This window comes from Anser brachyrhynchus, assembly GCF_964034855.1.
Source record: "Anser brachyrhynchus genome assembly, chromosome: 6".
NCBI lineage: Eukaryota > Metazoa > Chordata > Aves > Anseriformes > Anatidae > Anser > Anser brachyrhynchus.
Window position 1 is genome coordinate 40,049,610 of NC_137700.1, and position 13,090 is coordinate 40,062,699.

A 13,090-nucleotide genomic window follows, 5' to 3' on the forward strand; every position below is an offset into this window, starting at 1 on the left:
TCCTCTGTGTGTGCATCTGCATGTGAGTGTACATTTACTAATGCAACAGAAATCTCTGTGAAAATCTTTATTATGTTTCCAAGTTGCAGCATACACTAATTTGTCAGGATTTGGAAACCGATTCAGGCACTAGTCTTGTCTAGACGAGACTATCGTAATTCTATGACAAATGGCATTTTTTTTCCAGCTGCTTAAACAGTCTTCATGAAAGTCCTGTCTCCCCACGCTTGCCTGCATCCAGGACAAACTTGAAAACACTTCTGTTCCTCTCCCTTTTCTTCACTGTGTAATCTCCTAATTTATAGACAGACACTTGAAATTGCCACACAGCATAGATGTACAAGTAAATCATCAGGAGCCTAGTACTGAAACCCTTGTGCCCGGGCTTAGCCTCAAGGAAATAAGCAGTGTCGTTTCCCTTCAGGATGCTATTCACATGCTTCGGAACATGATGAAGCATTTGCAGAGTCAGGACCAGGATGGATACCTTGTGCACACTCTTCTGTACACACACACACACAGAAGAAATTTCTGACCTGTTACTAAACGCAGTTATATTCCAGGCAGCAGTGTCATAGCACGGCCACCGCCAGGTTTTCACAGATTGTCCTATCTAGGCAGCTTCTCAGGAGTCTGAATCATGTTCTCACCACTTAGCAATTCAAAGGCATTCTTTAATTTGATATCCAGCTCCAGTGAAACCTTCTCTAAATTTCTGATTTTCTTTGAAGACGTACCTATATAATTGGCCTAGAAGGAGGTTCCTGACTACTGTATGAGATGATAGAAAACTTTTTAAGCCAACATTTCTGGCTGAAATCTACACTGCAGCAAAGCTGGAAGGGAAAATCTCTACACATACCCAACATGATTCCTATACACTAGAAATTGTCTTTATTTATTTATTTATTTTTATTTTATTAGGAAAACCCTAGTGCTGACAAACAAAAGGAGCTTCACCATCTAGCAGGTGTTTAAAACAGACACAAAATGAGATCCAGGAAGAATAGGCAGAAAAGGGTGGGGGAGAAGAAGAAAAAACAACATAGAAGCGTTCTCTTGATATCTTGAGAGTTTAGATTTCCAGGACTGATGGAAACTTCATTAGGGGATTACAGCCTTTTAACGAAACATCAGTTATAGCTGTGTGTAAGATTTTACTATTAAAACCCCAACCCTACAACAACCTGAAAGCTAGCTTTTCCCCCCAAAATTCTAGTTCTTGCTGCAGTTTGAATCTGACCTGATTCTTCTGTCAAATATCTCTTTATCACTGTAAAATAGCTTGAGGTGGTGGGAAATATCACTAAGGCATCATCTAGCCCCTTGCAAAAGCACTGCTCTGGTCCCATCACAGTTGTAATTAATGTGGCGCATCTTCGTTTGGGAAGGAAGGGCATAAGCCCTGAAAGTGGTCAGAAGGTGGTCGCGTACGTCCTTTTTGTGCTGCTAAAAGGAGGTGCACAGAAAAAAAAAAAAAAAAGGAGAGTTTTAACATCTGCTGGCCTGTGCCAGCTTCTTTTTTTCTCTGCTCCTCTGGCCCATGTTTGGACACTTCCATTCTGCTCTCGGTGCCTGGATATCTTGGCAAATTTCCTGAGATATGCAGTTAACTATTTTCTGGGAAGGAGGATGGTAATTGGGGGGATATTCTGCTTTTGATGTGCAGGGCAATTAAATCCTCAATGAATGGAGGAGAAAATGAAGCATTCGGTGTCACTTGAAAGAAAAGATGTGTAGTGCCATTCCTACACACCAGTGTGAAATACAGAGGGGCACAAGGGCAGAACAGAGCTCTTTATGTTACAGCCGGAGCTGCCTGCAGATGTAACAGCACAACAGCCCATTCAGCAGGGAAACTATACAATAGGTCATGAGAAAAACCTGTTGCTCCTGATTAAGTTTGCAAATACTGTATCTGTAGGGATTCGGAGACGTGGCTGCGCCAGATGAAAGGTCCCAACTGGAATTAGAGCGAGCAGCAATGGTACGTCACCATCCAGTCTGATTAAAAGGGTATTCACCAAATCACTCTGTTATTGCCTTGTACAATTATCTAGATACCAATTACTAGATACCAGTTATTTTGCCTAACTTTAAAGTAGTTATAACTACTAGTAGTTAATAATACACTCTGAAGCAATTAGTTCCATTAATTAAAAGAACATACTCTAATATTCATTTCTTTCATCCAGTCATAAATATTTTCAAGAAGAAAGCAAACTGCCTCTGGGATTCATTCCACCTTCAAAAGCTCTAATATAAAGAATTAGAGGAATGCCAGCAGATCTTGATTCTTTCTTAAATGTCACAGAGGTTTACTAAATAGAGTTTAAGTACTATATAGACGCAACTTCCTTATTAAACAGAGAGAAAATTGGGAAAAATCACAGCATTATTGATCAGTTTTTGCAATGTGGGCTTTAAGTTGATTCTCAAGCCAGGTATGTATTGACATTGCAGGACAGATGAGGGCATTTGTAGAATGGCTAAAGTATAAAAATCAGCATTATTCTACCTGCAAAAAACAAGAGGCCAAATTCAGGCATAGGTTAGGCAGAGTCTTTGGTAAGAAAAATATGACTGATGAGGAGACCTGGCTTTTCTGATTTGAGATCAATGAAAAAGAAGAAAAAAAAAGAAAAAATATTGTAAGTATCTGATTCAGGGGGGCAAATCGCATTAATTCCCAGCTACTGCATGCTTACACAGATCTTGCTCTTAGCCACTGAGACTGCACAAGTATGACTGAACTCAGTATAAGATCAGATTCAAATTCAGATATACATAGTCCCAGGTACCCACACATACAGGTTATCTGAATTTGCCTGTGTAATAGGGGTGTCACAAAATGTATGATACTGGAGCTGTTCTTCCTAAAATGCTTCTCTGTCTCTAACAAAGATGGCATTTCCCACTGAACAACTTGCACTGTGTCTAGCTGACTTATACTTTTTAAACTGTTCCCATCTTCAGTTGTTGGATTTAAAAGGCCCCTGAACCTATTTACAAGTCACATCAGAAAACAGGCTGCGACTGTCATGTCATCGCACTGAAACCAGAGGATGGTCAGCTGCTGCACAGAGACAGAAGGAAGTCAGTTACATACAAAATACCTCTGGGAATCAGCTTCATAACACAGTAACTATGAAGAAACCGGGATACGATAGCTGTGGAGGACAACGAGAGCCGAGCCATAATGTGAGAGATGCAAGGCACGCACAGGAAATACCACAGCTACGGCAGTTTCTGCTCTTGCTGCAGAATGCTTTTCATTTGGGGCCTGATGCTCGGCCTGTCGAAACCAGTGGGAGATCTGTCACTGACTGGAGTGGCAGCAAGGGGAGAGTCAAGAGCGCCAGACGCAAGAAGTGGCTTTATGTCAACATGAAGCAAAACGGCTAATACAGAAAGAGGCAATTTACTTACCAAAAGAAAAAAGGGGGAAAAAATGTTATTTGTTCAATTCTATAAGGATTTCAGAACGTAGGCTTTTAAATGTACATTAGCACTCTTATACCACCAAGTATTTACTTTTCCTGTCTAACTCAGTTTCTTCATTATTGAAGATCCCCAGAGTCTTATCTAGATCCAAGTGGGTTTATACTTTAACTCTCAACATACCATTTTAAAACAGTTTTAAAAAGCCTCTCTTGCTCTCCACTGCTTATATATCAGACCCAGGGTCATGACTAAATGTCTGTCCATAATGACATGAAAAAGATTGCTTCAGAAAGACAACTTTATTACTGTTTTCTTACATATGATTTAGAATAAAATCCCTCACTTTATTTTGCTACAATGAATCACAATTCTTTAAGAATGTCTTGGGAAAAGGACCATTTGCTTTGTTGTTTTTCTTATGTAGCTGAGGTGTTTTCAGATGAAAGCAATCAAGTGCTATTTTCCAAAGCAGTTGCATTGAAACCCTTTGTTGTGACTGCCTTTCTGGAGAAATACATTATAAATTAAAGCCAATGCAATTTGGCTACTTATATGCCTATGCTATTGCATAACAGAAATGCAACATTCAAAAATCTCATATATGAACCATGTATTTATGGAAAACATACTATGATAATTATGCCTAGAAAAGTCACTGCAAACCAACCATTTTGTAATGTATTCTCCTCCTTTTATATTTCCTTCCTTCCCTTAAGTCAGTCAGAAGTGGCTCAATATTCAATGAAGAGAAAACACAGATTACACAATCAACTTGCTATTCTGGATAATATTTTATCCATCAATCTGTTTAAAAACAGCAGAAAAGAAATTATAATGACCTCATTTTCTACATCCAAAGTGACAAGCTTTTTGGCCTATGCCCTACAACCTACCTAAATTTTTCCTCTCAAGTATTGCCAAGGAGGTATTCATACTTTTCCAAAAAGCACATCTCGGGCTTCTGGTTATACGGTTTCACACACTGGTTAAATAAAATTAGAAATCCAGCCTAAAAGAAATTAAACATGTCACAGACATCTAGACATGCTATTCCATTACGGAGATTATTTGGAAGTGCTACAATTTGAAGCTATGGTTTCCTTCATTTAATTTAAAATTACCTCAAGAATGTTAATCATCTCCCAGCAGTAAATCCCCCGTGTGCCAGGCGTTTTTCATAGTACCTACAACTCTTTGTCCACACTGATTGGGATCTCCAGGGGATTAGGTGTTCTACCTACAGAAAGGCAAAAGAGAGAGGATTATTCAAAACAGCCTTTGAAAATCAGAGTGCCTCATAATCCATCATAACCACTCGTGTTGAGCGGGAATCAATAGCAAACATCTGTCAAGTATATATTTGACATAATTTGCTAGTTCACCAGAATATAGGTATTATAGTTATCAGCTCAGAGTATCATCTGAGGGCTACAACTGAGCCTGCACTCCCAAAGTGCTGCACAAACCTCTAGCAAATGATAGTCCCTGGCCTTCAGGGAGCTGGATCACCTCCTGCTACAGCTACGGGCTGGTACCAGCAAGGGGGCTACACCACCCTGAAGCAGCCATCCTCCAACTGCTGCTGAAGGTCACAGCTCTCTGAAGCAGGACTTCTCACAGGGCCTGGGTGCATGGTCATACAGCTACTGCACTTCAGCTGAGGCATCACATCTCCCTCCGTGCATGCTTTTAGCCCAGTGCAAAGGCAAGTAATGACAATTAGCAAAACACAGTTTCACTGTAGATTATGCGAAGATGAATTGCATCACTTTTGCAGAAGGTTAGGAGCACACGTGAGGTCTGTTCCAAATCTCTGTTGACACAGGGATATCTGTGTGTCTGAGCTCCAATTCTCCGGTTAGCCAACACGTAAGGTTTATGAACACGGAGTTCTCTCATATACATCTGTCACGCATCTGAGGTGTGACAAACAGAAATACAATGATAGTAAATGCTCTAACCACGGAATCTCACATAAGGTTAACAAGAAAATAAGTTTGGACTTGGCTGCGTGGACTCAGGCTGCCAAGCAACTTGAATTTTCAGAGTAAAAACACTTGTGCAAGCAACGGGTGCAAGCACTGAGTCTGACTTCAGAGGTTACCATGAGGGAAATCAGGAGGAGAAAATGGAAGTCAAATTTCTTGCTCTCTCACTGGGGAAAAGAGGCCAGGAGTGGACAGTGTGCCTTTGCCAACAGCAATGAACTCCAGAACTCCCAATAGAAGTGTTCAGTGAGTCCTATGATCTCAAACAGAAAGAGGCAGTAGAGGGATATTGTTCTTTTCACACATATCCCACAGAAAAAAGTCATGAAGGAAAAGAAGGGAAGCATGCTTGTACTGCAGAGCAAAGCGCTCTGGTGCTCTGTGTTTAATTTGGAAGACAAAACGGCGTGCCAAATAGGGGTGGGATCATTTGTAGAACATGGGAATAAGTTGTTTCTCCAGCAGAAGAGATTTTTAAGAGGAACCATTCTGGGCTTGGAGAAATGCCTCCATGCTTCCGTGGCAGCTGAACAGTCCAGAAGGAGGAGCGGATAATGGCAGCCAATAGTGCGGAGCAAAGTGCGGGGCTGGAGGCAAAGCTTACTGGCTTGGATACTGAGCATGAATGTCATACTCCAGTAGGAAAAGCAGCATTAAAGTCAGAGAAAAGGCTATCCAGCTTACAAATGTTTGGTGAAGGAATGTCAGAAAGAGAACTATTTAATGAAAAAAGCAGCTCGGAGGAGTTAGATAATCCCACTGAACAGGAGGATGTTGATAGTATGACTTCAACGGGCACGAGGACCCTTCCCTGAGTAAGACAGATGACTGACAGCTAACTCACTGACATGACTGGAACGAGAAGCGGTTCAGATCCAGCCGAACACCACGGAACAGCAGTAATACGGTGGAGAGACTGCAACCACAGAGCTGTGCTGGGGGGCAGGTGACCATGAGCCAAGACAGGCTGATCACAGTGGCTTGGAGCACCGTGAATTAAACAGGCAGGATGCAGACAAAGTAAACAGGAGGCATCCCTGAGACTGCCACAGCCTTGTAGGAAGACACGGTTCTGCTCAAGAAAAGGGTCTCCATCACAGCTACAGGCTGAGGAGAGCAGCGCAAACCACCCCGCCGCACACGGGCCTCATGGCGTTGTTCCTACATGTCTCGGAGGGTGGTTCCGGGCCTCACGCTGAACAAACAAAACAGTAAAACCATTCATTTTTTGGAATCGGCCAAAATCCATCAAATGCCATGAGAGGCAAGGTGAGAGAGCAGCTGTACATACAGGCCCAGCTTTCATTTGGAGGAATGTTGCAGTAATCTCGGCAGCTTAAGGAGCTGACATCATGATGCGGATACAGCACCCAGGCCTGAGGTGAGCCAGGGGACTGACCGGCTGGTCAAGCACAAGGGGAGCAGAAAGCAGGCGTGCACAGGGCTGACAGCGGGACAAGCCCATGCGGTTCTCTGAAATCCCAGCCCTGGCTGAGGAAAAACCTGTTTGTTTGGCCTGAGAGCATTTCACCCACCAGCAACACGAGCAAGGGGTAACAACCCAAACGGCAGCGAGGCGTGAGTCACGGGGCAGGTACTAGCTTAAAACCAGACAGGACTCTCAAGACTCCCCACATGAAGTGCTGAGTTCAGCTCTGGGGCCCACAGTGCAAGAAGGACATGGACCTGTTGGAGCAAGTCCAGAGAAGTCCAAAAGGATGACCAGAGGGCTGGAGCACCTCTCCTAAAGAGACAGGCTGAGAGCTGGGGTCGTTTAGCCTGGAGAAGAGAAGGCTCCGGGGAGACCTTATAGAGAGAGGCCTGCCAGTGCCTAAAGGGGCCTACAGGAGAGCTGGGGAGGGACTCTGTCAGGGGGTGCAGTGATAGGACAAAGCGCAGTGGTTTTAAACTAAAAGAGGGGAGATTTAGATTAAACATTAGGAAGAAATTCTTCACTATGAGGTTAGTAAGGCCCTGGCCCACGCTGCCCAGAGAAGCTGTGGCTGCCCCATCCCTGGAAGTGCCCAAGGCCAGGCTGGATGGGGCTTTGGGCAGCCTGGGCTGCTGGGAGGTGTCCCTGCCATGGCAGGGGGGTGGAAGGAGGTGGTTTTTAGGGTCTCTTCCAACCCAAACCATTCTGTGATTCTAAGGCAAAGCAAAAGACAACATGAGAGGTGGCAGAGAAGCCACAGCATGAAGGGAAAGGAGCATCAGAAGAGGAAGAGAGCAGGGGTGAGCAGGGCCAGGCACAGGCTGGGCCTCACACAGTGGGGAAGCATTGCTGGGAGCCAGCCCCATCAAGCAGCAGAGGGACCAGCCCATACTGCTTCCAAAAATCAATTTAAAACACAGTTTAACTGTGCGCACCTCCATCTTGGCTTGTGAGGTCCTGGAAATGAAAATAAGGCCCAGTTACACAGCACAAAATGGACCGTGTTTAAACTACACAAGATGGATATTTTAATAGAAAACATCATGCAAGGATGAGGAGAGCATAGCACGCTGTCTAAACTCCTCCTACAGCATGTAGACTCCTAGCATTTCTGGAAATATGCTTAATTGCACACAATGCCTGAAAACGGCCTCTAGCTTGTTGTGCACTGTGGTTGTGCCTCACCTACAGGCACAAACCTTGCTGGCTTTCAGCTATCCAGCAGGGTAGAACTACAGCATCGCCGAACTGGCTCGTGTTCATTCCTTCTGACCTCACAGCGAGAATAAATACATTGAACATCAAGAGGAGTCCAGGTATTAGTCTAAGCAGAGTCTATATAATTACTAAAAATAGATGCTATGGAAAATCCCTGTGCTTTAAGCATAGCAGCTTTGGGCCAAATTCCAGAGGCTGTTACAACTGACAATGTTCACATTTGTTAAGCAGCATTGCAGGCCACATCTAGCCTACTGGGGACTCTAAAAATGTATGTTTTACTAATGAATTTTATGCTACCTGTGCCAAATCAGCTAGTTTATTTGGGCACATTCATGTAAATTGGACATCGACTTGGAGCAGAAATAAAATTCTTTAGCTTTACAGTGCTGTGGAATAAAGGGGATGTGTGCTCTGGGTCGAGGAGCACATTTGGCACACTGACTGAGGGTCTCAAATGCTTTGAGGAGGGTGTATTACAGCTTGGTTAGAGGCTCTGCCATTTTGGAATGGACTTTTTTTTTTCTTTTTTTGAGAAAATATTTTCCCCCACACTCTATTTCCTATCAATCTGGAAAAAAATAGGGTAAATAGTAGAAAATCATTTATGCTCACAAGAAAATATGTTTGGAGTCTGATGTTGGGTTGTATCGATCAAGAAAGCAAGAGGGGGAGGGCTGGTGCTGCACTTGACACTGGCTGTGTCCCAGCTGCTTGCCATCTGCACCCCTCGCTAACGAGACATCTTCCTCCCCATGACACGTAAATTCCTGTAGCTTGCCATTAAACAAACCAGGGAAGCTCATTGCTCATTGCTCCTACCTGCATAAGAGACAGGAAAATCCAGTAGTTCTTGGGTGAGTGGGGATTAGCAGACACAACATCTGTGCTTGCAGCATTGCTCCATTCCCTCCTAGGGACCTAAGCAATTAACCAGAGAGAAAATAGAAGTATCATTAGTTTGTGAGAGGAGTCAGCATTTCCAAGTGAAAACTTGTTTCTTAGGCACAGCGCAAGCAGGGAAGAAAATCTCATTTCATACAGTTCGTCACTGTCCTTTGATGAAGTCTTAGTTTTCCACATTTCCCCCCTCTTTGCCTCGCCTTCCCTCTTTCCCCCATCTCCTCTCACAATTTCCAGACTGTGTTTCGAACAACAATGCCACAGCTGAAAGGCCATTATGCAGATTCATGAATACATAATTCAAAATCAAGCCACCACAACAGTTGCTCTTACTTTTTAACCCCATTGTCGGCCAAGCGGCGATGTTCAGCTGCGACAGCAGCCGAGGGAAATGCGACACACGCAGGTTTTCCCACAGCCTTTCGCCCCTGCTGCAGGCTAATCCCATTGAGAGCATTGATGCCCGCAGCACAATGCAGCATCCCTGCCGCGGCCGGGGACCGGCCACAGCCCCGCCGCCCCGTGCCAGTGGATGCCCCGCTGCAGTTTTGGTCTGGGTTTTGGGGAGTAAGGACAAACCTCTTGGGCTGCAGTGGTCCCAGACGTTAGATGAGGGAGCTGCTGCATTAGCTCGAACGTGAGATGCATTATTATTGTTACAGTTAATAGTTATTCTAAGGTAGTGTTTGCCATAAAATGAAATACGAAAAAAAAGCTATTATATTCACATCCCAGTGCTCATACCATTTTATTGGCACCTGCTTGTTTCCTTCTGTCTTTTTAGGCTAAATTTTAGAGAATGCCAAGGAACCGGGCTTCAGGAACACACCTGCAGGTCTCACAGCTTAAAGGACAAAGGCTGTGTTTTGTCCCCCGTGCCACGCAGTTCAGGCAGACCTATGGGCAGCACGCTCGCACTTGCCGTTTGGCTCTGCACAGCGTGCCGCGCTGTTAACTTGTCTAACTGCCCCAGTGCAAGCATTGTTATCTGTAAAACAGCCCCTTTAATTTAGCCAATAAAAGCCTGGTTTTGATTAGAATCAGATCAATTCAGTCTTCTTAGTAATTTGCAGGGGGTTCCTAGACAGCTCCGTTCTCCTCGGAAGACCAAAGAAGGCTCAGCCCAAAGGTAATTGTGGCACTTAAATTAAACCACAGTAACTGGGTGCCTTTTTGCCTATTTCCAGACAACTGCAGTGAAAGCAAGTACAGAAACTCTTTGGTCCTCTGCAAAGATCCCGCACAAGAGAATGAGATAACCGACTCTTTAGCGAGTGGATTAATAGATTGTGAAAAGCCTGTCTCAAAAATTCAGCACAAGCTTTTCTAATGGTCTATGGCCAAGTGAATGATGGGCTGATTTTTATTAAGTTTCGCACAAAGGTGAATTAGTGTCTTTCACTATGGCAACGGCAATAAAAGGATACAGAATGACTCCGAAAGGTCCCGGCTGTCTGGGGAAATTGGTTGACATTCTGCAAGCCTATTCAACCAGGAAAGGGGTTTATTGTGTGCACCTCCCCCAGGTTGACTGTGCCAGTTATATGTGCCACCCCGGTCAGCCCACTGTCCCGGGGCAGGACAAGAAGAGCAGGAAAAGGAGAGCTCAGCTGAACCCCCGGAATGGTGGGGTTTGAAAGGAAACCAACCTCTTTGGTGTCTCAGTAAGCGGACTATATGATGTCTTCCCCTTAAAACTTCAATGCTCTTTTCCAATGATCATTGTCATATTCTACAGATCCCAGTACCCAGAGACTCAGTTAATAATACCAAAAATACCTAGATAGAAAAGGCACCCTCATTCACGCTCTGAAAGGAGCAAGAGAATAAAACACAAGAGACTGAGCACTTAGGCTAGTGAACGCTGTGTTGCTGGGCCAGGTTCCTATATCGTTCTTTTTTCTTCCTTGAAGAACTGTGCACCTGTGTGGCAAAACAGTCGTTTCTCTCCACTTTCAGTTTAAAAATGCCATTAGCCTGGCGTAAAAACACGAGTCTTAAAATTTTGCATGAACCCATCACGCACTTCAGCTGCCCTCTGCAGAGCCTGAACCACGCTGTTGAACTCTCCCCTCCTGCCTTCCCTGTCAGCTTCGGATCGAGTTGGTTGCACAAACCTGTGCTCCTCACCTCCTGCCACAGCCACATACCCTCACGGGGACGGAATTTTGTATTTGATTAAATCACAGAATCAGAGAATAGGCGGAAAGGAGGGACCCGTGGAGGTCAGGCGGTCCAGCTCCCTGTTATCCAAAATTTTCATTCAGCTGTCCATTTTTTAAATTTGTAAAAATTCTCTTGCAGTCTGTCCCTGAGTTTCACCCTCTCTGTCATCTTTTGATACAGGAACTGCTCGGTGGACTTTCCCTCTTCCGCAACACCCACAGCAGTTCTTTGCCCTGACTTAGACGCACTTGTCTGAAGATGCCGGAGTTCCTGGTGGGGCTGATTACACGGCACCCCTCCTTGCTTTACAGAAAGGAGGGTGGTGCCTTCAAAGGATTGGGTGACTTGGCTAATCCCTCCTGCGGGGCTTCTGCCCCACGCGTTAGCGACATGCCCGACCGGGCTGCGCTGCGCACAGCATCACAGCAACTCCAGCTCTGAGGGACCTCTGCTACTAAAAGGGGTTGAAAACCACTTCATCGAAGAAAAAAAAAATAAGAAAGGAAAAAAAAAAAAAAGCAACAGTAAGGAGTGACTAAAGGAGGGGGAAAAAACATGAAGAGTGGTCTAGGTCACAGCCTGAGGGCACTAATCAATAAAAATAAACAGTAATCTCCCCCCGAGGAGAAATGTTCCTTACCTTTTCATTTTATTTCTTCAGGAGTTGATAGGAGCTGAGGGAAAAGGCATTGACTTTATTTTCTTTTTACTTTTTATTTACGCTGGATGCACAGGGTACTGACTGTCTTAGCTCCAGCTTCATTATTACCTTACCTTACTTGAAATTCTTCCAGACAGTTTGATGAATGAATTGCTAAGTGAACCAGCATCGCTCGTTCTTTCTATAGAGCTCTCAGCAGACAATGCTCCTAAAGCACAGATCTCCCAAATACCAGGAAAAAAAAAAAAAAAAACACTTTCAGAATAGCAGCTGCATACTGCATATGTGCTATGTTTATGGAAAGAGTAAACATGAAAAACAGACACATTTGGTTTTAATTCACTTTGACTGACCCAAGGAGTCCTCCCTAGAGATAACAGTCAGGTCAGCCCATAAATTTTCAAATAAGTACGCATGATTTTAGCTGCATGTCCTCTATTAAAAAAGCCAGAAAGTTGTGCGGCTCAGCATCTCTGAGCAGACATCCAGCACAGACCCCAGTACAAAACTGGCTTGTTTGTGAGCTCCTTCACCAGAGGCCAGCCCTTTCACCAGCACACACACATCATCAGGCCGTGTAAGCCCCTGCTTCTGTAGTTAGAAGTACCTCACGTTACAGGAGGCAAGAGGCAGGGGCTCAGACATGACATACTGAATAATATCTTACTCTGCGAGGAGCCTCGCCGAAGCCAATAGATGAACTCATGGACTATTGAACACAGCTATCGCAATTTGATCCATGATTACAGCTTCTGGGAAAACGTTCCCACTCCTTCCCTCCACCCAAGTTTTAGACAAGCAAAGGGATTTTTGTCATAGAAGTGTAAATTTTTGTTTTATCTTAGTTCTTTACAGCCACGTAAATCTGGAAAGTCCTGACGCAGGTGCCAAAAACGTGGTCCTATTAATTACAGTCACCATGTTGTAAATTGCTAAGCAAGTCCTCCACAGCAGCTTGGAGCACTGGACCACACTGGGGTGTCCTGGCTCCGGTGGCATCCACCCCACCAAAACCTTCCTCCCCTGCTTAACTTTCAGCATCTTTTTGTGTGCTCTGCTGAGCCCAAGCCATAGGATGCAACAAGAAGTGCCCTTTGTGAAGAGAGCTGTGACAATCCACACTGATTGATATCATTGTATATGATTTTGGTGTGCAGTGCTTTGCTTTTGGTGTAATTCTGGTTTTTATTTTACTGACAGAGTGCCAATTTTGACCTATCGTTGGGAAATGACCGTCATCGCTCAGTATAAAGGAAACTAAGCCAGTTCTCTCCTGCC